We start from the raw sequence: 27,217 nt of genomic DNA on the forward strand, positions 1-27,217 counted from the left end.
CCGATGACATCACAATAGCGCTGCTGCCTAGAAAACAAGCTGCGCAGAAGAAGTTGTTCTTTGGGTGGGAGGGTGGGCTAGTGGAAGGAGGGGGCAATCTCTTTTTTTCCCGGGTGGTAGGGGGATGACAGGAGAAGGGAAGCGGGTGGTGAGAAAGGTACAGAGGGCAGGGTTTGGGGGCTGGGAAGGAAAGGGAAAAGATTAGGGTTTGGGGATGATGAAAGGGCTTTCTACGGGTAAGGATGGCAAAGGGTGGCAGTGACGGAAAGTCAGGCAACCTGTCCTGTCCGTCTTTTTGTATCGTGAATTGGAAAGACTGCAAGGGGGAGGGGAGTTGCTTGCGCCCTAAAGGAGGAGTTATTCAGATTCATTGCAGTGGGCGGCGGCTGCAAAACGCACCATTCTTCTTGTTTTTGCTCTGCAAAGCAGCCTTTTCAAGGGTTGGCTTGGGTGACAAAATGTCTTGTGTAGGCGTGGGTTTGTCTCCCTCTCGCTCTCTCTCCCTAAGATGTGTCCGGCATAGGCCAGGGTGCCACTCGAGGCCCAAACCAATTCTGGTTATCGCTTCTCGGCCTTTTGGCTAAGATCAAGTGTAGTATCTGTTCTTATCAGTTTAATATCTGATACGTCCCCTATCTGGGGACCATATATTAAATGGAATTTTAGAACAGGGAGATGGAAAAAGAGCTTGCTCTGTCCACTCCACGCATTGACCTGGTATTGCAGTACCTCCAGGAACGGTGCACCCCTTCTTAACCCAGTTTCCAAAAGCAGAACTCGATTCACCTGATTCATATTAGCCCGATTAGCGAATTGAAATGAATTTTTATCTAACACACTTTTTACTTGCTTTATTCATCCAAATAGCAAACTCATCACCACTCAACTTCACCAACTCTGCTATGTCCCGTGCAGTATCTTGTTGTCAGTCTAATCTAGATCATGTGTAATTGAATGGAATAGATCCCTTTTGGACAAAGTGGAGTCAGATGCTGCAGTGACCACAGGTGTGAGAGGATCTACAATTGGCATCTGGTGTTATCTCTCTGCTTCCACTCCAAATAAAGTTACCTGTTGTTACCTGAACGTCAAATACTAAGAATGGGCGGCCTATGAAAGAATTAGTACTTTCATTAAGTATACTAAACCGGCTAATTGGGAATAGACAAACTGTAAAAAGCCCTCTGAGAAAGCCCCTCTCTAACCTTTGTTAGTAAGCTTTTCTGTAGCCTGCCTGTTGATGTATTTTCGGTTTGAACAGTGCACAACATGAAGAGACGGAACACTGGCGGCTTGTCACAATGCCCCCCGATGACATCACAATAGCGCTGCTGCCTAGAAAACAAGCTGCGCAGAAGAAGTTGTTCTTTGGGTGGGAGGGTGGGCTAGTGGAAGGAGGGGGCAATCTCTTTTTTTCCCGGGTGGTAGGGGGATGACAGGAGAAGGGAAGCGGGTGGTGAGAAAGGTACAGAGGGCAGGGTTTGGGGGCTGGGAAGGAAAGGGAAAAGATTAGGGTTTGGGGATGATGAAAGGGCTTTCTACGGGTAAGGATGGCAAAGGGTGGCAGTGACGGAAAGTCAGGCAACCTGTCCTGTCCGTCTTTTTGTATCGTGAATTGGAAAGACTGCAAGGGGGAGGGGAGTTGCTTGCGCCCTAAAGGAGGAGTTATTCAGATTCATTGCAGTGGGCGGCGGCTGCAAAACGCACCATTCTTCTTGTTTTTGCTCTGCAAAGCAGCCTTTTCAAGGGTTGGCTTGGGTGACAAAATGTCTTGTGTAGGCGTGGGTTTGTCTCCCTCTCGCTCTCTCTCCCTAAGATGTGTCCGGCATAGGCCAGGGTGCCACTCGAGGCCCAAACCAATTCTGGTTATCGCTTCTCGGCCTTTTGGCTAAGATCAAGTGTAGTATCTGTTCTTATCAGTTTAATATCTGATACGTCCCCTATCTGGGGACCATATATTAAATGGAGTTTTAGAACAGGGAGATGGAAAAAGAGCTTGCTCTGTCCACTCCACGCATTGACCTGGTATTGCAGTACCTCCAGGAACGGTGCACCCCTTCTTAACCCAGTTTCCAAAAGCAGAACTCGATTCACCTGATTCATATTAGCCCGATTAGCGAATTGAAATGAATTTTTATCTAACACACTTTTTACTTGCTTTATTCATCCAAATAGCAAACTCATCACCACTCAACTTCACCAACTCTGCTATGTCCCGTGCAGTATCTTGTTGTCAGTCTAATCTAGATCATGTGTAATTGAATGGAATAGATCCCTTTTGGACAAAGTGGAGTCAGATGCTGCAGTGACCACAGGTGTGAGAGGATCTACAATTGGCATCTGGTGTTATCTCTCTGCTTCCACTCCAAATAAAGTTACCTGTTGTTACCTGAACGTCAAATACTAAGAATGGGCGGCCTATGAAAGAATTAGTACTTTCATTAAGTATACTAAACCGGCTAATTGGGAATAGACAAACTGTAAAAAGCCCTCTGAGAAAGCCCCTCTCTAACCTTTGTTAGTAAGCTTTTCTGTAGCCTGCCTGTTGATGTATTTTCGGTTTGAACAGTGCACAACATGAAGAGACGGAACACTGGCGGCTTGTCACAATGCCCCCCGATGACATCACAATAGCGCTGCTGCCTAGAAAACAAGCTGCGCAGAAGAAGTTGTTCTTTGGGTGGGAGGGTGGGCTAGTGGAAGGAGGGGGCAATCTCTTTTTTTCCCGGGTGGTAGGGGGATGACAGGAGAAGGGAAGCGGGTGGTGAGAAAGGTACAGAGGGCAGGGTTTGGGGGCTGGGAAGGAAAGGGAAAAGATTAGGGTTTGGGGATGATGAAAGGGCTTTCTACGGGTAAGGATGGCAAAGGGTGGCAGTGACGGAAAGTCAGGCAACCTGTCCTGTCCGTCTTTTTGTATCGTGAATTGGAAAGACTGCAAGGGGGAGGGGAGTTGCTTGCGCCCTAAAGGAGGAGTTATTCAGATTCATTGCAGTGGGCGGCGGCTGCAAAACGCACCATTCTTCTTGTTTTTGCTCTGCAAAGCAGCCTTTTCAAGGGTTGGCTTGGGTGACAAAATGTCTTGTGTAGGCGTGGGTTTGTCTCCCTCTCGCTCTCTCTCCCTAAGATGTGTCCGGCATAGGCCAGGGTGCCACTCGAGGCCCAAACCAATTCTGGTTATCGCTTCTCGGCCTTTTGGCTAAGATCAAGTGTAGTATCTGTTCTTATCAGTTTAATATCTGATACGTCCCCTATCTGGGGACCATATATTAAATGGATTTTTAGAACAGGGAGATGGAAAAAGAGCTTGCTCTGTCCACTCCACGCATTGACCTGGTATTGCAGTACCTCCAGGAACGGTGCACCCCTTCTTAACCCAGTTTCCAAAAGCAGAACTCGATTCACCTGATTCATATTAGCCCGATTAGCGAATTGAAATGAATTTTTATCTAACACACTTTTTACTTGCTTTATTCATCCAAATAGCAAACTCATCACCACTCAACTTCACCAACTCTGCTATGTCCCGTGCAGTATCTTGTTGTCAGTCTAATCTAGATCATGTGTAATTGAATGGAATAGATCCCTTTTGGACAAAGTGGAGTCAGATGCTGCAGTGACCACAGGTGTGAGAGGATCTACAATTGGCATCTGGTGTTATCTCTCTGCTTCCACTCCAAATAAAGTTACCTGTTGTTACCTGAACGTCAAATACTAAGAATGGGCGGCCTATGAAAGAATTAGTACTTTCATTAAGTATACTAAACCGGCTAATTGGGAATAGACAAACTGTAAAAAGCCCTCTGAGAAAGCCCCTCTCTAACCTTTGTTAGTAAGCTTTTCTGTAGCCTGCCTGTTGATGTATTTTCGGTTTGAACAGTGCACAACATGAAGAGACGGAACACTGGCGGCTTGTCACAATGCCCCCCGATGACATCACAATAGCGCTGCTGCCTAGAAAACAAGCTGCGCAGAAGAAGTTGTTCTTTGGGTGGGAGGGTGGGCTAGTGGAAGGAGGGGGCAATCTCTTTTTTTCCCGGGTGGTAGGGGGATGACAGGAGAAGGGAAGCGGGTGGTGAGAAAGGTACAGAGGGCAGGGTTTGGGGGCTGGGAAGGAAAGGGAAAAGATTAGGGTTTGGGGATGATGAAAGGGCTTTCTACGGGTAAGGATGGCAAAGGGTGGCAGTGACGGAAAGTCAGGCAACCTGTCCTGTCCGTCTTTTTGTATCGTGAATTGGAAAGACTGCAAGGGGGAGGGGAGTTGCTTGCGCCCTAAAGGAGGAGTTATTCAGATTCATTGCAGTGGGCGGCGGCTGCAAAACGCACCATTCTTCTTGTTTTTGCTCTGCAAAGCAGCCTTTTCAAGGGTTGGCTTGGGTGACAAAATGTCTTGTGTAGGCGTGGGTTTGTCTCCCTCTCGCTCTCTCTCCCTAAGATGTGTCCGGCATAGGCCAGGGTGCCACTCGAGGCCCAAACCAATTCTGGTTATCGCTTCTCGGCCTTTTGGCTAAGATCAAGTGTAGTATCTGTTCTTATCAGTTTAATATCTGATACGTCCCCTATCTGGGGACCATATATTAAATGGATTTTTAGAACAGGGAGATGGAAAAAGAGCTTGCTCTGTCCACTCCACGCATTGACCTGGTATTGCAGTACCTCCAGGAACGGTGCACCCCTTCTTAACCCAGTTTCCAAAAGCAGAACTCGATTCACCTGATTCATATTAGCCCGATTAGCGAATTGAAATGAATTTTTATCTAACACACTTTTTACTTGCTTTATTCATCCAAATAGCAAACTCATCACCACTCAACTTCACCAACTCTGCTATGTCCCGTGCAGTATCTTGTTGTCAGTCTAATCTAGATCATGTGTAATTGAATGGAATAGATCCCTTTTGGACAAAGTGGAGTCAGATGCTGCAGTGACCACAGGTGTGAGAGGATCTACAATTGGCATCTGGTGTTATCTCTCTGCTTCCACTCCAAATAAAGTTACCTGTTGTTACCTGAACGTCAAATACTAAGAATGGGCGGCCTATGAAAGAATTAGTACTTTCATTAAGTATACTAAACCGGCTAATTGGGAATAGACAAACTGTAAAAAGCCCTCTGAGAAAGCCCCTCTCTAACCTTTGTTAGTAAGCTTTTCTGTAGCCTGCCTGTTGATGTATTTTCGGTTTGAACAGTGCACAACATGAAGAGACGGAACACTGGCGGCTTGTCACAATGCCCCCCGATGACATCACAATAGCGCTGCTGCCTAGAAAACAAGCTGCGCAGAAGAAGTTGTTCTTTGGGTGGGAGGGTGGGCTAGTGGAAGGAGGGGGCAATCTCTTTTTTTCCCGGGTGGTAGGGGGATGACAGGAGAAGGGAAGCGGGTGGTGAGAAAGGTACAGAGGGCAGGGTTTGGGGGCTGGGAAGGAAAGGGAAAAGATTAGGGTTTGGGGATGATGAAAGGGCTTTCTACGGGTAAGGATGGCAAAGGGTGGCAGTGACGGAAAGTCAGGCAACCTGTCCTGTCCGTCTTTTTGTATCGTGAATTGGAAAGACTGCAAGGGGGAGGGGAGTTGCTTGCGCCCTAAAGGAGGAGTTATTCAGATTCATTGCAGTGGGCGGCGGCTGCAAAACGCACCATTCTTCTTGTTTTTGCTCTGCAAAGCAGCCTTTTCAAGGGTTGGCTTGGGTGACAAAATGTCTTGTGTAGGCGTGGGTTTGTCTCCCTCTCGCTCTCTCTCCCTAAGATGTGTCCGGCATAGGCCAGGGTGCCACTCGAGGCCCAAACCAATTCTGGTTATCGCTTCTCGGCCTTTTGGCTAAGATCAAGTGTAGTATCTGTTCTTATCAGTTTAATATCTGATACGTCCCCTATCTGGGGACCATATATTAAATGGATTTTTAGAACAGGGAGATGGAAAAAGAGCTTGCTCTGTCCACTCCACGCATTGACCTGGTATTGCAGTACCTCCAGGAACGGTGCACCCCTTCTTAACCCAGTTTCCAAAAGCAGAACTCGATTCACCTGATTCATATTAGCCCGATTAGCGAATTGAAATGAATTTTTATCTAACACACTTTTTACTTGCTTTATTCATCCAAATAGCAAACTCATCACCACTCAACTTCACCAACTCTGCTATGTCCCGTGCAGTATCTTGTTGTCAGTCTAATCTAGATCATGTGTAATTGAATGGAATAGATCCCTTTTGGACAAAGTGGAGTCAGATGCTGCAGTGACCACAGGTGTGAGAGGATCTACAATTGGCATCTGGTGTTATCTCTCTGCTTCCACTCCAAATAAAGTTACCTGTTGTTACCTGAACGTCAAATACTAAGAATGGGCGGCCTATGAAAGAATTAGTACTTTCATTAAGTATACTAAACCGGCTAATTGGGAATAGACAAACTGTAAAAAGCCCTCTGAGAAAGCCCCTCTCTAACCTTTGTTAGTAAGCTTTTCTGTAGCCTGCCTGTTGATGTATTTTCGGTTTGAACAGTGCACAACATGAAGAGACGGAACACTGGCGGCTTGTCACAATGCCCCCCGATGACATCACAATAGCGCTGCTGCCTAGAAAACAAGCTGCGCAGAAGAAGTTGTTCTTTGGGTGGGAGGGTGGGCTAGTGGAAGGAGGGGGCAATCTCTTTTTTTCCCGGGTGGTAGGGGGATGACAGGAGAAGGGAAGCGGGTGGTGAGAAAGGTACAGAGGGCAGGGTTTGGGGGCTGGGAAGGAAAGGGAAAAGATTAGGGTTTGGGGATGATGAAAGGGCTTTCTACGGGTAAGGATGGCAAAGGGTGGCAGTGACGGAAAGTCAGGCAACCTGTCCTGTCCGTCTTTTTGTATCGTGAATTGGAAAGACTGCAAGGGGGAGGGGAGTTGCTTGCGCCCTAAAGGAGGAGTTATTCAGATTCATTGCAGTGGGCGGCGGCTGCAAAACGCACCATTCTTCTTGTTTTTGCTCTGCAAAGCAGCCTTTTCAAGGGTTGGCTTGGGTGACAAAATGTCTTGTGTAGGCGTGGGTTTGTCTCCCTCTCGCTCTCTCTCCCTAAGATGTGTCCGGCATAGGCCAGGGTGCCACTCGAGGCCCAAACCAATTCTGGTTATCGCTTCTCGGCCTTTTGGCTAAGATCAAGTGTAGTCCCTTCATTGGGTTTGCCTTGGTCTTGGCTGGGAGGGGCCCGGGCTTGCACAACCGCCGGCCTTGGGGATTGTTGCGCCTTTTGGTGCTTACGTCCCCTTTTGGCTGGTGGTTCCTGGGCTCGGGAGGCGATCACCTGCGGCACTGCGCTTTTGTGTGGTGGCCGATGACCGTTTTCTGAAATTTGCGGATGGAATCTCATCTGTTCTTATCAGTTTAATATCTGATACGTCCCCTATCTGGGGACCATATATTAAATGGATTTTTAGAACAGGGAGATGGAAAAAGAGCTTGCTCTGTCCACTCCACGCATTGACCTGGTATTGCAGTACCTCCAGGAACGGTGCACCCCTTCTTAACCCAGTTTCCAAAAGCAGAACTCGATTCACCTGATTCATATTAGCCCGATTAGCGAATTGAAATGAATTTTTATCTAACACACTTTTTACTTGCTTTATTCATCCAAATAGCAAACTCATCACCACTCAACTTCACCAACTCTGCTATGTCCCGTGCAGTATCTTGTTGTCAGTCTAATCTAGATCATGTGTAATTGAATGGAATAGATCCCTTTTGGACAAAGTGGAGTCAGATGCTGCAGTGACCACAGGTGTGAGAGGATCTACAATTGGCATCTGGTGTTATCTCTCTGCTTCCACTCCAAATAAAGTTACCTGTTGTTACCTGAACGTCAAATACTAAGAATGGGCGGCCTATGAAAGAATTAGTACTTTCATTAAGTATACTAAACCGGCTAATTGGGAATAGACAAACTGTAAAAAGCCCTCTGAGAAAGCCCCTCTCTAACCTTTGTTAGTAAGCTTTTCTGTAGCCTGCCTGTTGATGTATTTTCGGTTTGAACAGTGCACAACATGAAGAGACGGAACACTGGCGGCTTGTCACAATGCCCCCCGATGACATCACAATAGCGCTGCTGCCTAGAAAACAAGCTGCGCAGAAGAAGTTGTTCTTTGGGTGGGAGGGTGGGCTAGTGGAAGGAGGGGGCAATCTCTTTTTTTCCCGGGTGGTAGGGGGATGACAGGAGAAGGGAAGCGGGTGGTGAGAAAGGTACAGAGGGCAGGGTTTGGGGGCTGGGAAGGAAAGGGAAAAGATTAGGGTTTGGGGATGATGAAAGGGCTTTCTACGGGTAAGGATGGCAAAGGGTGGCAGTGACGGAAAGTCAGGCAACCTGTCCTGTCCGTCTTTTTGTATCGTGAATTGGAAAGACTGCAAGGGGGAGGGGAGTTGCTTGCGCCCTAAAGGAGGAGTTATTCAGATTCATTGCAGTGGGCGGCGGCTGCAAAACGCACCATTCTTCTTGTTTTTGCTCTGCAAAGCAGCCTTTTCAAGGGTTGGCTTGGGTGACAAAATGTCTTGTGTAGGCGTGGGTTTGTCTCCCTCTCGCTCTCTCTCCCTAAGATGTGTCCGGCATAGGCCAGGGTGCCACTCGAGGCCCAAACCAATTCTGGTTATCGCTTCTCGGCCTTTTGGCTAAGATCAAGTGTAGTATCTGTTCTTATCAGTTTAATATCTGATACGTCCCCTATCTGGGGACCATATATTAAATGGATTTTTAGAACAGGGAGATGGAAAAAGAGCTTGCTCTGTCCACTCCACGCATTGACCTGGTATTGCAGTACCTCCAGGAACGGTGCACCCCTTCTTAACCCAGTTTCCAAAAGCAGAACTCGATTCACCTGATTCATATTAGCCCGATTAGCGAATTGAAATGAATTTTTATCTAACACACTTTTTACTTGCTTTATTCATCCAAATAGCAAACTCATCACCACTCAACTTCACCAACTCTGCTATGTCCCGTGCAGTATCTTGTTGTCAGTCTAATCTAGATCATGTGTAATTGAATGGAATAGATCCCTTTTGGACAAAGTGGAGTCAGATGCTGCAGTGACCACAGGTGTGAGAGGATCTACAATTGGCATCTGGTGTTATCTCTCTGCTTCCACTCCAAATAAAGTTACCTGTTGTTACCTGAACGTCAAATACTAAGAATGGGCGGCCTATGAAAGAATTAGTACTTTCATTAAGTATACTAAACCGGCTAATTGGGAATAGACAAACTGTAAAAAGCCCTCTGAGAAAGCCCCTCTCTAACCTTTGTTAGTAAGCTTTTCTGTAGCCTGCCTGTTGATGTATTTTCGGTTTGAACAGTGCACAACATGAAGAGACGGAACACTGGCGGCTTGTCACAATGCCCCCCGATGACATCACAATAGCGCTGCTGCCTAGAAAACAAGCTGCGCAGAAGAAGTTGTTCTTTGGGTGGGAGGGTGGGCTAGTGGAAGGAGGGGGCAATCTCTTTTTTTCCCGGGTGGTAGGGGGATGACAGGAGAAGGGAAGCGGGTGGTGAGAAAGGTACAGAGGGCAGGGTTTGGGGGCTGGGAAGGAAAGGGAAAAGATTAGGGTTTGGGGATGATGAAAGGGCTTTCTACGGGTAAGGATGGCAAAGGGTGGCAGTGACGGAAAGTCAGGCAACCTGTCCTGTCCGTCTTTTTGTATCGTGAATTGGAAAGACTGCAAGGGGGAGGGGAGTTGCTTGCGCCCTAAAGGAGGAGTTATTCAGATTCATTGCAGTGGGCGGCGGCTGCAAAACGCACCATTCTTCTTGTTTTTGCTCTGCAAAGCAGCCTTTTCAAGGGTTGGCTTGGGTGACAAAATGTCTTGTGTAGGCGTGGGTTTGTCTCCCTCTCGCTCTCTCTCCCTAAGATGTGTCCGGCATAGGCCAGGGTGCCACTCGAGGCCCAAACCAATTCTGGTTATCGCTTCTCGGCCTTTTGGCTAAGATCAAGTGTAGTATCTGTTCTTATCAGTTTAATATCTGATACGTCCCCTATCTGGGGACCATATATTAAATGGATTTTTAGAACAGGGAGATGGAAAAAGAGCTTGCTCTGTCCACTCCACGCATTGACCTGGTATTGCAGTACCTCCAGGAACGGTGCACCCCTTCTTAACCCAGTTTCCAAAAGCAGAACTCGATTCACCTGATTCATATTAGCCCGATTAGCGAATTGAAATGAATTTTTATCTAACACACTTTTTACTTGCTTTATTCATCCAAATAGCAAACTCATCACCACTCAACTTCACCAACTCTGCTATGTCCCGTGCAGTATCTTGTTGTCAGTCTAATCTAGATCATGTGTAATTGAATGGAATAGATCCCTTTTGGACAAAGTGGAGTCAGATGCTGCAGTGACCACAGGTGTGAGAGGATCTACAATTGGCATCTGGTGTTATCTCTCTGCTTCCACTCCAAATAAAGTTACCTGTTGTTACCTGAACGTCAAATACTAAGAATGGGCGGCCTATGAAAGAATTAGTACTTTCATTAAGTATACTAAACCGGCTAATTGGGAATAGACAAACTGTAAAAAGCCCTCTGAGAAAGCCCCTCTCTAACCTTTGTTAGTAAGCTTTTCTGTAGCCTGCCTGTTGATGTATTTTCGGTTTGAACAGTGCACAACATGAAGAGACGGAACACTGGCGGCTTGTCACAATGCCCCCCGATGACATCACAATAGCGCTGCTGCCTAGAAAACAAGCTGCGCAGAAGAAGTTGTTCTTTGGGTGGGAGGGTGGGCTAGTGGAAGGAGGGGGCAATCTCTTTTTTTCCCGGGTGGTAGGGGGATGACAGGAGAAGGGAAGCGGGTGGTGAGAAAGGTACAGAGGGCAGGGTTTGGGGGCTGGGAAGGAAAGGGAAAAGATTAGGGTTTGGGGATGATGAAAGGGCTTTCTACGGGTAAGGATGGCAAAGGGTGGCAGTGACGGAAAGTCAGGCAACCTGTCCTGTCCGTCTTTTTGTATCGTGAATTGGAAAGACTGCAAGGGGGAGGGGAGTTGCTTGCGCCCTAAAGGAGGAGTTATTCAGATTCATTGCAGTGGGCGGCGGCTGCAAAACGCACCATTCTTCTTGTTTTTGCTCTGCAAAGCAGCCTTTTCAAGGGTTGGCTTGGGTGACAAAATGTCTTGTGTAGGCGTGGGTTTGTCTCCCTCTCGCTCTCTCTCCCTAAGATGTGTCCGGCATAGGCCAGGGTGCCACTCGAGGCCCAAACCAATTCTGGTTATCGCTTCTCGGCCTTTTGGCTAAGATCAAGTGTAGTATCTGTTCTTATCAGTTTAATATCTGATACGTCCCCTATCTGGGGACCATATATTAAATGGATTTTTAGAACAGGGAGATGGAAAAAGAGCTTGCTCTGTCCACTCCACGCATTGACCTGGTATTGCAGTACCTCCAGGAACGGTGCACCCCTTCTTAACCCAGTTTCCAAAAGCAGAACTCGATTCACCTGATTCATATTAGCCCGATTAGCGAATTGAAATGAATTTTTATCTAACACACTTTTTACTTGCTTTATTCATCCAAATAGCAAACTCATCACCACTCAACTTCACCAACTCTGCTATGTCCCGTGCAGTATCTTGTTGTCAGTCTAATCTAGATCATGTGTAATTGAATGGAATAGATCCCTTTTGGACAAAGTGGAGTCAGATGCTGCAGTGACCACAGGTGTGAGAGGATCTACAATTGGCATCTGGTGTTATCTCTCTGCTTCCACTCCAAATAAAGTTACCTGTTGTTACCTGAACGTCAAATACTAAGAATGGGCGGCCTATGAAAGAATTAGTACTTTCATTAAGTATACTAAACCGGCTAATTGGGAATAGACAAACTGTAAAAAGCCCTCTGAGAAAGCCCCTCTCTAACCTTTGTTAGTAAGCTTTTCTGTAGCCTGCCTGTTGATGTATTTTCGGTTTGAACAGTGCACAACATGAAGAGACGGAACACTGGCGGCTTGTCACAATGCCCCCCGATGACATCACAATAGCGCTGCTGCCTAGAAAACAAGCTGCGCAGAAGAAGTTGTTCTTTGGGTGGGAGGGTGGGCTAGTGGAAGGAGGGGGCAATCTCTTTTTTTCCCGGGTGGTAGGGGGATGACAGGAGAAGGGAAGCGGGTGGTGAGAAAGGTACAGAGGGCAGGGTTTGGGGGCTGGGAAGGAAAGGGAAAAGATTAGGGTTTGGGGATGATGAAAGGGCTTTCTACGGGTAAGGATGGCAAAGGGTGGCAGTGACGGAAAGTCAGGCAACCTGTCCTGTCCGTCTTTTTGTATCGTGAATTGGAAAGACTGCAAGGGGGAGGGGAGTTGCTTGCGCCCTAAAGGAGGAGTTATTCAGATTCATTGCAGTGGGTGGCGGCTGCAAAACGCACCATTCTTCTTGTTTTTGCTCTGCAAAGCAGCCTTTTCAAGGGTTGGCTTGGGTGACAAAATGTCTTGTGTAGGCGTGGGTTTGTCTCCCTCTCGCTCTCTCTCCCTAAGATGTGTCCGGCATAGGCCAGGGTGCCACTCGAGGCCCAAACCAATTCTGGTTATCGCTTCTCGGCCTTTTGGCTAAGATCAAGTGTAGTATCTGTTCTTATCAGTTTAATATCTGATACGTCCCCTATCTGGGGACCATATATTAAATGGATTTTTAGAACAGGGAGATGGAAAAAGAGCTTGCTCTGTCCACTCCACGCATTGACCTGGTATTGCAGTACCTCCAGGAACGGTGCACCCCTTCTTAACCCAGTTTCCAAAAGCAGAACTCGATTCACCTGATTCATATTAGCCCGATTAGCGAATTGAAATGAATTTTTATCTAACACACTTTTTACTTGCTTTATTCATCCAAATAGCAAACTCATCACCACTCAACTTCACCAACTCTGCTATGTCCCGTGCAGTATCTTGTTGTCAGTCTAATCTAGATCATGTGTAATTGAATGGAATAGATCCCTTTTGGACAAAGTGGAGTCAGATGCTGCAGTGACCACAGGTGTGAGAGGATCTACAATTGGCATCTGGTGTTATCTCTCTGCTTCCACTCCAAATAAAGTTACCTGTTGTTACCTGAACGTCAAATACTAAGAATGGGCGGCCTATGAAAGAATTAGTACTTTCATTAAGTATACTAAACCGGCTAATTGGGAATAGACAAACTGTAAAAAGCCCTCTGAGAAAGCCCCTCTCTAACCTTTGTTAGTAAGCTTTTCTGTAGCCTGCCTGTTGATGTATTTTCGGTTTGAACAGTGCACAACATGAAGAGACGGAACACTGGCGGCTTGTCACAATGCCCCCCGATGACATCACAATAGCGCTGCTGCCTAGAAAACAAGCTGCGCAGAAGAAGTTGTTCTTTGGGTGGGAGGGTGGGCTAGTGGAAGGAGGGGGCAATCTCTTTTTTTCCCGGGTGGTAGGGGGATGACAGGAGAAGGGAAGCGGGTGGTGAGAAAGGTACAGAGGGCAGGGTTTGGGGGCTGGGAAGGAAAGGGAAAAGATTAGGGTTTGGGGATGATGAAAGGGCTTTCTACGGGTAAGGATGGCAAAGGGTGGCAGTGACGGAAAGTCAGGCAACCTGTCCTGTCCGTCTTTTTGTATCGTGAATTGGAAAGACTGCAAGGGGGAGGGGAGTTGCTTGCGCCCTAAAGGAGGAGTTATTCAGATTCATTGCAGTGGGCGGCGGCTGCAAAACGCACCATTCTTCTTGTTTTTGCTCTGCAAAGCAGACTTTTCAAGGGTTGGCTTGGGTGACAAAATGTCTTGTGTAGGCGTGGGTTTGTCTCCCTCTCGCTCTCTCTCCCTAAGATGTGTCCGGCATAGGCCAGGGTGCCACTCGAGGCCCAAACCAATTCTGGTTATCGCTTCTCGGCCTTTTGGCTAAGATCAAGTGTAGTATCTGTTCTTATCAGTTTAATATCTGATACGTCCCCTATCTGGGGACCATATATTAAATGGATTTTTAGAACAGGGAGATGGAAAAAGAGCTTGCTCTGTCCACTCCACGCATTGACCTGGTATTGCAGTACCTCCAGGAACGGTGCACCCCTTCTTAACCCAGTTTCCAAAAGCAGAACTCGATTCACCTGATTCATATTAGCCCGATTAGCGAATTGAAATGAATTTTTATCTAACACACTTTTTACTTGCTTTATTCATCCAAATAGCAAACTCATCACCACTCAACTTCACCAACTCTGCTATGTCCCGTGCAGTATCTTGTTGTCAGTCTAATCTAGATCATGTGTAATTGAATGGAATAGATCCCTTTTGGACAAAGTGGAGTCAGATGCTGCAGTGACCACAGGTGTGAGAGGATCTACAATTGGCATCTGGTGTTATCTCTCTGCTTCCACTCCAAATAAAGTTACCTGTTGTTACCTGAACGTCAAATACTAAGAATGGGCGGCCTATGAAAGAATTAGTACTTTCATTAAGTATACTAAACCGGCTAATTGGGAATAGACAAACTGTAAAAAGCCCTCTGAGAAAGCCCCTCTCTAACCTTTGTTAGTAAGCTTTTCTGTAGCCTGCCTGTTGATGTATTTTCGGTTTGAACAGTGCACAACATGAAGAGACGGAACACTGGCGGCTTGTCACAATGCCCCCCGATGACATCACAATAGCGCTGCTGCCTAGAAAACAAGCTGCGCAGAAGAAGTTGTTCTTTGGGTGGGAGGGTGGGCTAGTGGAAGGAGGGGGCAATCTCTTTTTTTCCCGGGTGGTAGGGGGATGACAGGAGAAGGGAAGCGGGTGGTGAGAAAGGTACAGAGGGCAGGGTTTGGGGGCTGGGAAGGAAAGGGAAAAGATTAGGGTTTGGGGATGATGAAAGGGCTTTCTACGGGTAAGGATGGCAAAGGGTGGCAGTGACGGAAAGTCAGGCAACCTGTCCTGTCCGTCTTTTTGTATCGTGAATTGGAAAGACTGCAAGGGGGAGGGGAGTTGCTTGCGCCCTAAAGGAGGAGTTATTCAGATTCATTGCAGTGGGCGGCGGCTGCAAAACGCACCATTCTTCTTGTTTTTGCTCTGCAAAGCAGCCTTTTCAAGGGTTGGCTTGGGTGACAAAATGTCTTGTGTAGGCGTGGGTTTGTCTCCCTCTCGCTCTCTCTCCCTAAGATGTGTCCGGCATAGGCCAGGGTGCCACTCGAGGCCCAAACCAATTCTGGTTATCGCTTCTCGGCCTTTTGGCTAAGATCAAGTGTAGTATCTGTTCTTATCAGTTTAATATCTGATACGTCCCCTATCTGGGGACCATATATTAAATGGATTTTTAGAACAGGGAGATGGAAAAAGAGCTTGCTCTGTCCACTCCACGCATTGACCTGGTATTGCAGTACCTCCAGGAACGGTGCACCCCTTCTTAACCCAGTTTCCAAAAGCAGAACTCGATTCACCTGATTCATATTAGCCCGATTAGCGAATTGAAATGAATTTTTATCTAACACACTTTTTACTTGCTTTATTCATCCAAATAGCAAACTCATCACCACTCAACTTCACCAACTCTGCTATGTCCCGTGCAGTATCTTGTTGTCAGTCTAATCTAGATCATGTGTACTTGAATGGAATAGATCCCTTTTGGACAAAGTGGAGTCAGATGCTGCAGTGACCACAGGTGTGAGAGGATCTACAATTGGCATCTGGTGTTATCTCTCTGCTTCCACTCCAAATAAAGTTACCTGTTGTTACCTGAACGTCAAATACTAAGAATGGGCGGCCTATGAAAGAATTAGTACTTTCATTAAGTATACTAAACCGGCTAATTGGGAATAGACAAACTGTAAAAAGCCCTCTGAGAAAGCCCCTCTCTAACCTTTGTTAGTAAGCTTTTCTGTAGCCTGCCTGTTGATGTATTTTCGGTTTGAACAGTGCACAACATGAAGAGACGGAACACTGGCGGCTTGTCACAATGCCCCCCGATGACATCACAATAGCGCTGCTGCCTAGAAAACAAGCTGCGCAGAAGAAGTTGTTCTTTGGGTGGGAGGGTGGGCTAGTGGAAGGAGGGGGCAATCTCTTTTTTTCCCGGGTGGTAGGGGGATGACAGGAGAAGGGAAGCGGGTGGTGAGAAAGGTACAGAGGGCAGGGTTTGGGGGCTGGGAAGGAAAGGGAAAAGATTAGGGTTTGGGGATGATGAAAGGGCTTTCTACGGGTAAGGATGGCAAAGGGTGGCAGTGACGGAAAGTCAGGCAACCTGTCCTGTCCGTCTTTTTGTATCGTGAATTGGAAAGACTGCAAGGGGGAGGGGAGTTGCTTGCGCCCTAAAGGAGGAGTTATTCAGATTCATTGCAGTGGGCGGCGGCTGCAAAACGCACCATTCTTCTTGTTTTTGCTCTGCAAAGCAGCCTTTTCAAGGGTTGGCTTGGGTGACAAAATGTCTTGTGTAGGCGTGGGTTTGTCTCCCTCTCGCTCTCTCTCCCTAAGATGTGTCCGGCATAGGCCAGGGTGCCACTCGAGGCCCAAACCAATTCTGGTTATCGCTTCTCGGCCTTTTGGCTAAGATCAAGTGTAGTATCTGTTCTTATCAGTTTAATATCTGATACGTCCCCTATCTGGGGACCATATATTAAATGGATTTTTAGAACAGGGAGATGGAAAAAGAGCTTGCTCTGTCCACTCCACGCATTGACCTGGTATTGCAGTACCTCCAGGAACGGTGCACCCCTTCTTAACCCAGTTTCCAAAAGCAGAACTCGATTCACCTGATTCATATTAGCCCGATTAGCGAATTGAAATGAATTTTTATCTAACACACTTTTTACTTGCTTTATTCATCCAAATAGCAAACTCATCACCACTCAACTTCACCAACTCTGCTATGTCCCGTGCAGTATCTTGTTGTCAGTCTAATCTAGATCATGTGTAATTGAATGGAATAGATCCCTTTTGGACAAAGTGGAGTCAGATGCTGCAGTGACCACAGGTGTGAGAGGATCTACAATTGGCATCTGGTGTTATCTCTCTGCTTCCACTCCAAATAAAGTTACCTGTTGTTACCTGAACGTCAAATACTAAGAATGGGCGGCCTATGAAAGAATTAGTACTTTCATTAAGTATACTAAACCGGCTAATTGGGAATAGACAAACTGTAAAAAGCCCTCTGAGAAAGCCCCTCTCTAACCTTTGTTAGTAAGCTTTTCTGTAGCCTGCCTGTTGATGTATTTTCGGTTTGAACAGTGCACAACATGAAGAGACGGAACACTGGCGGCTTGTCACAATGCCCCCCGATGACATCACAATAGCGCTGCTGCCTAGAAAACAAGCTGCGCAGAAGAAGTTGTTCTTTGGGTGGGAGGGTGGGCTAGTGGAAGGAGGGGGCAATCTCTTTTTTTCCCGGGTGGTAGGGGGATGACAGGAGAAGGGAAGCGGGTGGTGAGAAAGGTACAGAGGGCAGGGTTTGGGGGCTGGGAAGGAAAGGGAAAAGATTAGGGTTTGGGGATGATGAAAGGGCTTTCTACGGGTAAGGATGGCAAAGGGTGGCAGTGACGGAAAGTCAGGCAACCTGTCCTGTCCGTCTTTTTGTATCGTGAATTGGAAAGACTGCAAAGGGGAGGGGAGTTGCTTGCGCCCTAAAGGAGGAGTTATTCAGATTCATTGCAGTGGGCGGCGGCTGCAAAACGCACCATTCTTCTTGTTTTTGCTCTGCAAAGCAGCCTTTTCAAGGGTTGGCTTGGGTGACAAAATGTCTTGTGTAGGCGTGGGTTTGTCTCCCTCTCGCTCTCTCTCCCTAAGATGTGTCCGGCATAGGCCAGGGTGCCACTCGAGGCCCAAACCAATTCTGGTTATCGCTTCTCGGCCTTTTGGCTAAGATCAAGTGTAGTATCTGTTCTTATCAGTTTAATATCTGATACGTCCCCTATCTGGGGACCATATATTAAATGGATTTTTAGAACAGGGAGATGGAAAAAGAGCTTGCTCTGTCCACTCCACGCATTGACCTGGTATTGCAGTACCTCCAGGAACGGTGCACCCCTTCTTAACCCAGTTTCCAAAAGCAGAACTCGATTCACCTGATTCATATTAGCCCGATTAGCGAATTGAAATGAATTTTTATCTAACACACTTTTTACTTGCTTTATTCATCCAAATAGCAAACTCATCACCACTCAACTTCACCAACTCTGCTATGTCCCGTGCAGTATCTTGTTGTCAGTCTAATCTAGATCATGTGTAATTGAATGGAATAGATCCCTTTTGGACAAAGTGGAGTCAGATGCTGCAGTGACCACAGGTGTGAGAGGATCTACAATTGGCATCTGGTGTTATCTCTCTGCTTCCACTCCAAATAAAGTTACCTGTTGTTACCTGAACGTCAAATACTAAGAATGGGCGGCCTATGAAAGAATTAGTACTTTCATTAAGTATACTAAACCGGCTAATTGGGAATAGACAAACTGTAAAAAGCCCTCTGAGAAAGCCCCTCTCTAACCTTTGTTAGTAAGCTTTTCTGTAGCCTGCCTGTTGATGTATTTTCGGTTTGAACAGTGCACAACATGAAGAGACGGAACACTGGCGGCTTGTCACAATGCCCCCCGATGACATCACAATAGCGCTGCTGCCTAGAAAACAAGCTGCGCAGAAGAAGTTGTTCTTTGGGTGGGAGGGTGGGCTAGTGGAAGGAGGGGGCAATCTCTTTTTTTCCCGGGTGGTAGGGGGATGACAGGAGAAGGGAAGCGGGTGGTGAGAAAGGTACAGAGGGCAGGGTTTGGGGGCTGGGAAGGAAAGGGAAAAGATTAGGGTTTGGGGATGATGAAAGGGCTTTCTACGGGTAAGGATGGCAAAGGGTGGCAGTGACGGAAAGTCAGGCAACCTGTCCTGTCCGTCTTTTTGTATCGTGAATTGGAAAGACTGCAAGGGGGAGGGGAGTTGCTTGCGCCCTAAAGGAGGAGTTATTCAGATTCATTGCAGTGGGCGGCGGCTGCAAAACGCACCATTCTTCTTGTTTTTGCTCTGCAAATCAGCCTTTTCAAGGGTTGGCTTGGGTGACAAAATGTCTTGTGTAGGCGTGGGTTTGTCTCCCTCTCGCTCTCTCTCCCTAAGATGTGTCCGGCATAGGCCAGGGTGCCACTCGAGGCCCAAACCAATTCTGGTTATCGCTTCTCGGCCTTTTGGCTAAGATCAAGTGTAGTATCTGTTCTTATCAGTTTAATATCTGATACGTCCCCTATCTGGGGACCATATATTAAATGGATTTTTAGAACAGGGAGATGGAAAAAGAGCTTGCTCTGTCCACTCCACGCATTGACCTGGTATTGCAGTACCTCCAGGAACGGTGCACCCCTTCTTAACCCAGTTTCCAAAAGCAGAACTCGATTCACCTGATTCATATTAGCCCGATTAGCGAATTGAAATGAATTTTTATCTAACACACTTTTTACTTGCTTTATTCATCCAAATAGCAAACTCATCACCACTCAACTTCACCAACTCTGCTATGTCCCGTGCAGTATCTTGTTGTCAGTCTAATCTAGATCATGTGTAATTGAATGGAATAGATCCCTTTTGGACAAAGTGGAGTCAGATGCTGCAGTGACCACAGGTGTGAGAGGATCTACAATTGGCATCTGGTGTTATCTCTCTGCTTCCACTCCAAATAAAGTTACCTGTTGTTACCTGAACGTCAAATACTAAGAATGGGCGGCCTATGAAAGAATTAGTACTTTCATTAAGTATACTAAACCGGCTAATTGGGAATAGACAAACTGTAAAAAGCCCTCTGAGAAAGCCCCTCTCTAACCTTTGTTAGTAAGCTTTTCTGTAGCCTGCCTGTTGATGTATTTTCGGTTTGAACAGTGCACAACATGAAGAGACGGAACACTGGCGGCTTGTCACAATGCCCCCCGATGACATCACAATAGCGCTGCTGCCTAGAAAACAAGCTGCGCAGAAGAAGTTGTTCTTTGGGTGGGAGGGTGGGCTAGTGGAAGGAGGGGGCAATCTCTTTTTTTCCCGGGTGGTAGGGGGATGACAGGAGAAGGGAAGCGGGTGGTGAGAAAGGTACAGAGGGCAGGGTTTGGGGGCTGGGAAGGAAAGGGAAAAGATTAGGGTTTGGGGATGATGAAAGGGCTTTCTACGGGTAAGGATGGCAAAGGGTGGCAGTGACGGAAAGTCAGGCAACCTGTCCTGTCCGTCTTTTTGTATCGTGAATTGGAAAGACTGCAAGGGGGAGGGGAGTTGCTTGCGCCCTAAAGGAGGAGTTATTCAGATTCATTGCAGTGGGCGGCGGCTGCAAAACGCACCATTCTTCTTGTTTTTGCTCTGCAAAGCAGCCTTTTCAAGGGTTGGCTTGGGTGACAAAATGTCTTGTGTAGGCGTGGGTTTGTCTCCCTCTCGCTCTCTCTCCCTAAGATGTGTCCGGCATAGGCCAGGGTGCCACTCGAGGCCCAAACCAATTCTGGTTATCGCTTCTCGGCCTTTTGGCTAAGATCAAGTGTAGTATCTGTTCTTATCAGTTTAATATCTGATACGTCCCCTATCTGGGGACCATATATTAAATGGATTTTTAGAACAGGGAGATGGAAAAAGAGCTTGCTCTGTCCACTCCACGCATTGACCTGGTATTGCAGTACCTCCAGGAACGGTGCACCCCTTCTTAACCCAGTTTCCAAAAGCAGAACTCGATTCACCTGATTCATATTAGCCCGATTAGCGAATTGAAATGAATTTTTATCTAACACACTTTTTACTTGCTTTATTCATCCAAATAGCAAACTCATCACCACTCAACTTCACCAACTCTGCTATGTCCCGTGCAGTATCTTGTTGTCAGTCTAATCTAGATCATGTGTAATTGAATGGAATAGATCCCTTTTGGACAAAGTGGAGTCAGATGCTGCAGTGACCACAGGTGTGAGAGGATCTACAATTGGCATCTGGTGTTATCTCTCTGCTTCCACTCCAAATAAAGTTACCTATTGTTACCTGAACGTCAAATACTAAGAATGGGCGGCCTATGAAAGAATTAGTACTTTCATTAAGTATACTAAACCGGCTAATTGGGAATAGACAAACTGTAAAAAGCCCTCTGAGAAAGCCCCTCTCTAACCTTTGTTAGTAAGCTTTTCTGTAGCCTGCCTGTTGATGTATTTTCGGTTTGAACAGTGCACAACATGAAGAGACGGAACACTGGCGGCTTGTCACAATGCCCCCCGATGACATCACAATAGCGCTGCTGCCTAGAAAACAAGCTGCGCAGAAGAAGTTGTTCTTTGGGTGGGAGGGTGGGCTAGTGGAAGGAGGGGGCAATCTCTTTTTTTCCCGGGTGGTAGGGGGATGACAGGAGAAGGGAAGCGGGTGGTGAGAAAGGTACAGAGGGCAGGGTTTGGGGGCTGGGAAGGAAAGGGAAAAGATTAGGGTTTGGGGATGATGAAAGGGCTTTCTACGGGTAAGGATGGCAAAGGGTGGCAGTGACGGAAAGTCAGGCAACCTGTCCTGTCCGTCTTTTTGTATCGTGAATTGGAAAGACTGCAAGGGGGAGGGGAGTTGCTTGCGCCCTAAAGGAGGAGTTATTCAGATTCATTGCAGTGGGCGGCGGCTGCAAAACGCACCATTCTTCTTGTTTTTGCTCTGCAAAGCAGCCTTTTCAAGGGTTGGCTTGGGTGACAAAATGTCTTGTGTAGGCGTGGGTTTGTCTCCCTCTCGCTCTCTCTCCCTAAGATGTGTCCGGCATAGGCCAGGGTGCCACTCGAGGCCCAAACCAATTCTGGTTATCGCTTCTCGGCCTTTTGGCTAAGATCAAGTGTAGTATCTGTTCTTATCAGTTTAATATCTGATACGTCCCCTATCTGGGGACCATATATTAAATGGATTTTTAGAACAGGGAGATGGAAAAAGAGCTTGCTCTGTCCACTCCACGCATTGACCTGGTATTGCAGTACCTCCAGGAACGGTGCACCCCTTCTTAACCCAGTTTCCAAAAGCAGAACTCGATTCACCTGATTCATATTAGCCCGATTAGCGAATTGAAATGAATTTTTATCTAACACACTTTTTACTTGCTTTATTCATCCAAATAGCAAACTCATCACCACTCAACTTCACCAACTCTGCTATGTCCCGTGCAGTATCTTGTTGTCAGTCTAATCTAGATCATGTGTAATTGAATGGAATAGATCCCTTTTGGACAAAGTGGAGTCAGATGCTGCAGTGACCACAGGTGTGAGAGGATCTACAATTGGCATCTGGTGTTATCTCTCTGATTCCACTCCAAATAAAGTTACCTGTTGTTACCTGAACGTCAAATACTAAGAATGGGCGGCCTATGAAAGAATTAGTACTTTCATTAAGTATACTAAACCGGCTAATTGGGAATAGACAAACTGTAAAAAGCCCTCTGAGAAAGCCCCTCTCTAACCTTTGTTAGTAAGCTTTTCTGTAGCCTGCCTGTTGATGTATTTTCGGTTTGAACAGTGCACAACATGAAGAGACGGAACACTGGCGGCTTGTCACAATGCCCCCCGATGACATCACAATAGCGCTGCTGCCTAGAAAACAAGCTGCGCAGAAGAAGTTGTTCTTTAGGTGGGAGGGTGGGCTAGTGGAAGGAGGGGGCAATCTCTTTTTTTCCCGGGTGGTAGGGGGATGACAGGAGAAGGGAAGCGGGTGGTGAGAAAGGTACAGAGGGCAGGGTTTGGGGGCTGGGAAGGAAAGGGAAAAGATTAGGGTTTGGGGATGATGAAAGGGCTTTCTACGGGTAAGGATGGCAAAGGGTGGCAGTGACGGAAAGTCAGGCAACCTGTCCTGTCCGTCTTTTTGTATCGTGAATTGGAAAGACTGCAAGGGGGAGGGGAGTTGCTTGCGCCCTAAAGGAGGAGTTATTCAGATTCATTGCAGTGGGCGGCGGCTGCAAAACGCACCATTCTTCTTGTTTTTGCTCTGCAAAGCAGCCTTTTCAAGGGTTGGCTTTGGTGACAAAATGTCTTGTGTAGGCGTGGGTTTGTCTCCCTCTCGCTCTCTCTCCCTAAGATGTGTCCGGCATAGGCCAGGGTGCCACTCGAGGCCCAAACCAATTCTGGTTATCGCTTCTCGGCCTTTTGGCTAAGATCAAGTGTAGTATCTGTTCTTATCAGTTTAATATCTGATACGTCCCCTATCTGGGGACCATATATTAAATGGATTTTTAGAACAGGGAGATGGAAAAAGAGCTTGCTCTGTCCACTCCACGCATTGACCTGGTATTGCAGTACCTCCAGGAACGGTGCACCCCTTCTTAACCCAGTTTCCAAAAGCAGAACTCGATTCACCTGATTCATATTAGCCCGATTAGCGAATTGAAATGAATTTTTATCTAACACACTTTTTACTTGCTTTATTCATCCAAATAGCAAACTCATCACCACTCAACTTCACCAACTCTGCTATGTCCCGTGCAGTATCTTGTTGTCAGTCTAATCTAGATCATGTGTAATTGAATGGAATAGATCCCTTTTGGACAAAGTGGAGTCAGATGCTGCAGTGACCACAGGTGTGAGAGGATCTACAATTGGCATCTGGTGTTATCTCTCTGCTTCCACTCCAAATAAAGTTACCTGTTGTTACCTGAACGTCAAATACTAAGAATGGGCGGCCTATGAAAGAATTAGTACTTTCATTAAGTATACTAAACCGGCTAATTGGGAATAGACAAACTGTAAAAAGCCCTCTGAGAAAGCCCCTCTCTAACCTTTGTTAGTAAGCTTTTCTGTAGCCTGCCTGTTGATGTATTTTCGGTTTGAACAGTGCACAACATGAAGAGACGGAACACTGGCGGCTTGTCACAATGCCCCCCGATGACATCACAATAGCGCTGCTGCCTAGAAAACAAGCTGCGCAGAAGAAGTTGTTCTTTGGGTGGGAGGGTGGGCTAGTGGAAGGAGGGGGCAATCTCTTTTTTTCCCGGGTGGTAGGGGGATGACAGGAGAAGGGAAGCGGGTGGTGAGAAAGGTACAGAGGGCAGGGTTTGGGGGCTGGGAAGGAAAGGGAAAAGATTAGGGTTTGGGGATGATGAAAGGGCTTTCTACGGGTAAGGATGGCAAAGGGTGGCAGTGACGGAAAGTCAGGCAACCTGTCCTGTCCGTCTTTTTGTATCGTGAATTGGAAAGACTGCAAGGGGGAGGGGAGTTGCTTGCGCCCTAAAGGAGGAGTTATTCAGATTCATTGCAGTGGGCGGCGGCTGCAAAACGCACCATTCTTCTTGTTTTTGCTCTGCAAAGCAGCCTTTTCAAGGGTTGGCTTGGGTGACAAAATGTCTTGTGTAGGCGTGGGTTTGTCTCCCTCTCGCTCTCTCTCCCTAAGATGTGTCCGGCATAGGCCAGGGTGCCACTCGAGGCCCAAACCAATTCTGGTTATCGCTTCTCGGCCTTTTGGCTAAGATCAAGTGTAGTATCTGTTCTTATCAGTTTAATATCTGATACGTCCCCTATCTGGGGACCATATATTAAATGGATTTTTAGAACAGGGAGATGGAAAAAGAGCTTGCTCTGTCCACTCCACGCATTGACCTGGTATTGCAGTACCTCCAGGAACGGTGCACCCCTTCTTAACCCAGTTTCCAAAAGCAGAACTCGATTCACCTGATTCATATTAGCCCGATTAGCGAATTGAAATGAATTTTTATCTAACACACTTTTTACTTGCTTTATTCATCCAAATAGCAAACTCATCACCACTCAACTTCACCAACTCTGCTATGTCCCGTGCAGTATCTTGTTGTCAGTCTAATCTAGATCATGTGTAATTGAATGGAATAGATCCCTTTTGGACAAAGTGGAGTCAGATGCTGCAGTGACCACAGGTGTGAGAGGATCTACAATTGGCATCTGGTGTTATCTCTCTGCTTCCACTCCAAATAAAGTTACCTGTTGTTACCTGAACGTCAAATACTATGAATGGGCGGCCTATGAAAGAATTAGTACTTTCATTAAGTATACTAAACCGGCTAATTGGGAATAGACAAACTGTAAAAAGCCCTCTGAGAAAGCCCCTCTCTAACCTTTGTTAGTAAGCTTTTCTGTAGCCTGCCTGTTGATGTATTTTCGGTTTGAACAGTGCACAACATGAAGAGACGGAACACTGGCGGCTTGTCACAATGCCCCCCGATGACATCACAATAGCGCTGCTGCCTAGAAAACAAGCTGCGCAGAAGAAGTTGTTCTTTGGGTGGGAGGGTGGGCTAGTGGAAGGAGGGGGCAATCTCTTTTTTTCCCGGGTGGTAGGGGGATGACAGGAGAAGGGAAGCGGGTGGTGAGAAAGGTACAGAGGGCAGGGTTTGGGGGCTGGGAAGGAAAGGGAAAAGATTAGGGTTTGGGGATGATGAAAGGGCTTTCTACGGGTAAGGATGGCAAAGGGTGGCAGTGACGGAAAGTCAGGCAACCTGTCCTGTCCGTCTTTTTGTATCGTGAATTGGAAAGACTGCAAGGGGGAGGGGAGTTGCTTGCGCCCTAAAGGAGGAGTTATTCAGATTCATTGCAGTGGGCGGCGGCTGCAAAACGCACCATTCTTCTTGTTTTTGCTCTGCAAAGCAGCCTTTTCAAGGGTTGGCTTGGGTGACAAAATGTCTTGTGTAGGCGTGGGTTTGTCTCCCTCTCGCTCTCTCTCCCTAAGATGTGTCCGGCATAGGCCAGGGTGCCACTCGAGGCCCAAACCAATTCTGGTTATCGCTTCTCGGCCTTTTGGCTAAGATCAAGTGTAGTATCTGTTCTTATCAGTTTAATATCTGATACGTCCCCTATCTGGGGACCATATATTAAATGGATTTTTAGAACAGGGAGATGGAAAAAGAGCTTGCTCTGTCCACTCCACGCATTGACCTGGTATTGCAGTACCTCCAGGAACGGTGCACCCCTTCTTAACCCAGTTTCCAAAAGCAGAACTCGATTCACCTGATTCATATTAGCCCGATTAGCGAATTGAAATGAATTTTTATCTAACACACTTTTTACTTGCTTTATTCATCCAAATAGCAAACTCATCACCACTCAACTTCACCAACTCTGCTATGTCCCGTGCAGTATCTTGTTGTCAGTCTAATCTAGATCATGTGTAATTGAATGGAATAGATCCCTTTTGGACAAAGTGGAGTCAGATGCTGCAGTGACCACAGGTGTGAGAGGATCTACAATTGGCATCTGGTGTTATCTCTCTGCTTCCACTCCAAATAAAGTTACCTGTTGTTACCTGAACGTCAAATACTAAGAATGGGCGGCCTATGAAAGAATTAGTACTTTCATTAAGTATACTAAACCGGCTAATTGGGAATAGACAAACTGTAAAAAGCCCTCTGAGAAAGCCCCTCTCTAACCTTTGTTAGTAAGCTTTTCTGTAGCCTGCCTGTTGATGTATTTTCGGTTTGAACAGTGCACAACATGAAGAGACGGAACACTGGCGGCTTGTCACAATGCCCCCCGATGACATCACAATAGCGCTGCTGCCTAGAAAACAAGCTGCGCAGAAGAAGTTGTTCTTTGGGTGGGAGGGTGGGCTAGTGGAAGGAGGGGGCAATCTCTTTTTTTCCCGGGTGGTAGGGGGATGACAGGAGAAGGGAAGCGGGTGGTGAGAAAGGTACAGAGGGCAGGGTTTGGGGGCTGGGAAGGAAAGGGAAAAGATTAGGGTTTGGGGATGATGAAAGGGCTTTCTACGGGTAAGGATGGCAAAGGGTGGCAGTGACGGAAAGTCAGGCAACCTGTCCTGTCCGTCTTTTTGTATCGTGAATTGGAAAGACTGCAAGGGGGAGGGGAGTTGCTTGCGCCCTAAAGGAGGAGTTATTCAGATTCATTGCAGTGGGCGGCGGCTGCAAAACGCACCATTCTTCTTGTTTTTGCTCTGCAAAGCAGCCTTTTCAAGGGTTGGCTTGGGTGACAAAATGTCTTGTGTAGGCGTGGGTTTGTCTCCCTCTCGCTCTCTCTCCCTAAGATGTGTCCGGCATAGGCCAGGGTGCCACTCGAGGCCCAAACCAATTCTGGTTATCGCTTCTCGGCCTTTTGGCTAAGATCAAGTGTAGTATCTGTTCTTATCAGTTTAATATCTGATACGTCCCCTATCTGGGGACCATATATTAAATGGATTTTTAGAACAGGGAGATGGAAAAAGAGCTTGCTCTGTCCACTCCACGCATTGACCTGGTATTGCAGTACCTCCAGGAACGGTGCACCCCTTCTTAACCCAGTTTCCAAAAGCAGAACTCGATTCACCTGATTCATATTAGCCCGATTAGCGAATTGAAATGAATTTTTATCTAACACACTTTTTACTTGCTTTATTCA

At 46.9% G+C, this 27,217-nt stretch overlaps 21 non-coding genes across 21 annotated transcripts; all 21 read left to right on the forward strand.

Annotated features, from left to right (window-relative positions):
• The first annotated feature begins 560 nt into the window (after positions 1–560).
• On the forward strand, positions 561–751 carry LOC142264550 (U2 spliceosomal RNA). The gene has a single exon (XR_012731034.1). It is a non-coding gene; the product is annotated as a U2 spliceosomal RNA (small nuclear RNA).
• A 1,117-nt stretch (positions 752–1,868) lies between these two features.
• LOC142264551 (U2 spliceosomal RNA) lies at positions 1,869–2,059 on the forward strand. Its single transcript, XR_012731035.1, has one exon. It is a non-coding gene; the product is annotated as a U2 spliceosomal RNA (small nuclear RNA).
• A 1,117-nt stretch (positions 2,060–3,176) lies between these two features.
• Positions 3,177–3,367, forward strand: LOC142264523 (U2 spliceosomal RNA). Its single transcript, XR_012731010.1, has one exon. It is a non-coding gene; the product is annotated as a U2 spliceosomal RNA (small nuclear RNA).
• Positions 3,368–4,484: 1,117 nt separating this feature from the next.
• LOC142264525 (U2 spliceosomal RNA) lies at positions 4,485–4,675 on the forward strand. The gene has a single exon (XR_012731012.1). It is a non-coding gene; the product is annotated as a U2 spliceosomal RNA (small nuclear RNA).
• Positions 4,676–5,792: 1,117 nt separating this feature from the next.
• LOC142264527 (U2 spliceosomal RNA) lies at positions 5,793–5,983 on the forward strand. The gene has a single exon (XR_012731013.1). It is a non-coding gene; the product is annotated as a U2 spliceosomal RNA (small nuclear RNA).
• A 1,322-nt stretch (positions 5,984–7,305) lies between these two features.
• Positions 7,306–7,490, forward strand: LOC142264564 (U2 spliceosomal RNA). Its single transcript, XR_012731047.1, has one exon. It is a non-coding gene; the product is annotated as a U2 spliceosomal RNA (small nuclear RNA).
• Positions 7,491–8,607: 1,117 nt separating this feature from the next.
• Positions 8,608–8,798, forward strand: LOC142264528 (U2 spliceosomal RNA). The gene has a single exon (XR_012731014.1). It is a non-coding gene; the product is annotated as a U2 spliceosomal RNA (small nuclear RNA).
• Positions 8,799–9,915: 1,117 nt separating this feature from the next.
• LOC142264529 (U2 spliceosomal RNA) lies at positions 9,916–10,106 on the forward strand. The gene has a single exon (XR_012731015.1). It is a non-coding gene; the product is annotated as a U2 spliceosomal RNA (small nuclear RNA).
• Positions 10,107–11,223: 1,117 nt separating this feature from the next.
• Positions 11,224–11,414, forward strand: LOC142264530 (U2 spliceosomal RNA). Its single transcript, XR_012731016.1, has one exon. It is a non-coding gene; the product is annotated as a U2 spliceosomal RNA (small nuclear RNA).
• A 1,117-nt stretch (positions 11,415–12,531) lies between these two features.
• LOC142264531 (U2 spliceosomal RNA) lies at positions 12,532–12,722 on the forward strand. Its single transcript, XR_012731017.1, has one exon. It is a non-coding gene; the product is annotated as a U2 spliceosomal RNA (small nuclear RNA).
• A 1,117-nt stretch (positions 12,723–13,839) lies between these two features.
• Positions 13,840–14,030, forward strand: LOC142264532 (U2 spliceosomal RNA). The gene has a single exon (XR_012731018.1). It is a non-coding gene; the product is annotated as a U2 spliceosomal RNA (small nuclear RNA).
• A 1,117-nt stretch (positions 14,031–15,147) lies between these two features.
• Positions 15,148–15,338, forward strand: LOC142264533 (U2 spliceosomal RNA). Its single transcript, XR_012731019.1, has one exon. It is a non-coding gene; the product is annotated as a U2 spliceosomal RNA (small nuclear RNA).
• Positions 15,339–16,455: 1,117 nt separating this feature from the next.
• Positions 16,456–16,646, forward strand: LOC142264534 (U2 spliceosomal RNA). Its single transcript, XR_012731020.1, has one exon. It is a non-coding gene; the product is annotated as a U2 spliceosomal RNA (small nuclear RNA).
• Positions 16,647–17,763: 1,117 nt separating this feature from the next.
• On the forward strand, positions 17,764–17,954 carry LOC142264535 (U2 spliceosomal RNA). Its single transcript, XR_012731021.1, has one exon. It is a non-coding gene; the product is annotated as a U2 spliceosomal RNA (small nuclear RNA).
• Positions 17,955–19,071: 1,117 nt separating this feature from the next.
• On the forward strand, positions 19,072–19,262 carry LOC142264538 (U2 spliceosomal RNA). Its single transcript, XR_012731023.1, has one exon. It is a non-coding gene; the product is annotated as a U2 spliceosomal RNA (small nuclear RNA).
• Positions 19,263–20,379: 1,117 nt separating this feature from the next.
• LOC142264539 (U2 spliceosomal RNA) lies at positions 20,380–20,570 on the forward strand. The gene has a single exon (XR_012731024.1). It is a non-coding gene; the product is annotated as a U2 spliceosomal RNA (small nuclear RNA).
• Positions 20,571–21,687: 1,117 nt separating this feature from the next.
• Positions 21,688–21,878, forward strand: LOC142264540 (U2 spliceosomal RNA). Its single transcript, XR_012731025.1, has one exon. It is a non-coding gene; the product is annotated as a U2 spliceosomal RNA (small nuclear RNA).
• A 1,117-nt stretch (positions 21,879–22,995) lies between these two features.
• LOC142264541 (U2 spliceosomal RNA) lies at positions 22,996–23,186 on the forward strand. The gene has a single exon (XR_012731026.1). It is a non-coding gene; the product is annotated as a U2 spliceosomal RNA (small nuclear RNA).
• A 1,117-nt stretch (positions 23,187–24,303) lies between these two features.
• Positions 24,304–24,494, forward strand: LOC142264542 (U2 spliceosomal RNA). The gene has a single exon (XR_012731027.1). It is a non-coding gene; the product is annotated as a U2 spliceosomal RNA (small nuclear RNA).
• Positions 24,495–25,611: 1,117 nt separating this feature from the next.
• On the forward strand, positions 25,612–25,802 carry LOC142264543 (U2 spliceosomal RNA). The gene has a single exon (XR_012731028.1). It is a non-coding gene; the product is annotated as a U2 spliceosomal RNA (small nuclear RNA).
• Positions 25,803–26,919: 1,117 nt separating this feature from the next.
• LOC142264544 (U2 spliceosomal RNA) lies at positions 26,920–27,110 on the forward strand. Its single transcript, XR_012731029.1, has one exon. It is a non-coding gene; the product is annotated as a U2 spliceosomal RNA (small nuclear RNA).
• The last annotated feature ends 107 nt before the right edge of the window (positions 27,111–27,217 follow it).

The sequence above is a fragment of the Anomaloglossus baeobatrachus genome, unplaced genomic scaffold, assembly GCF_048569485.1.
Source record: "Anomaloglossus baeobatrachus isolate aAnoBae1 unplaced genomic scaffold, aAnoBae1.hap1 Scaffold_2668, whole genome shotgun sequence".
Lineage (NCBI taxonomy): Eukaryota > Metazoa > Chordata > Amphibia > Anura > Aromobatidae > Anomaloglossus > Anomaloglossus baeobatrachus.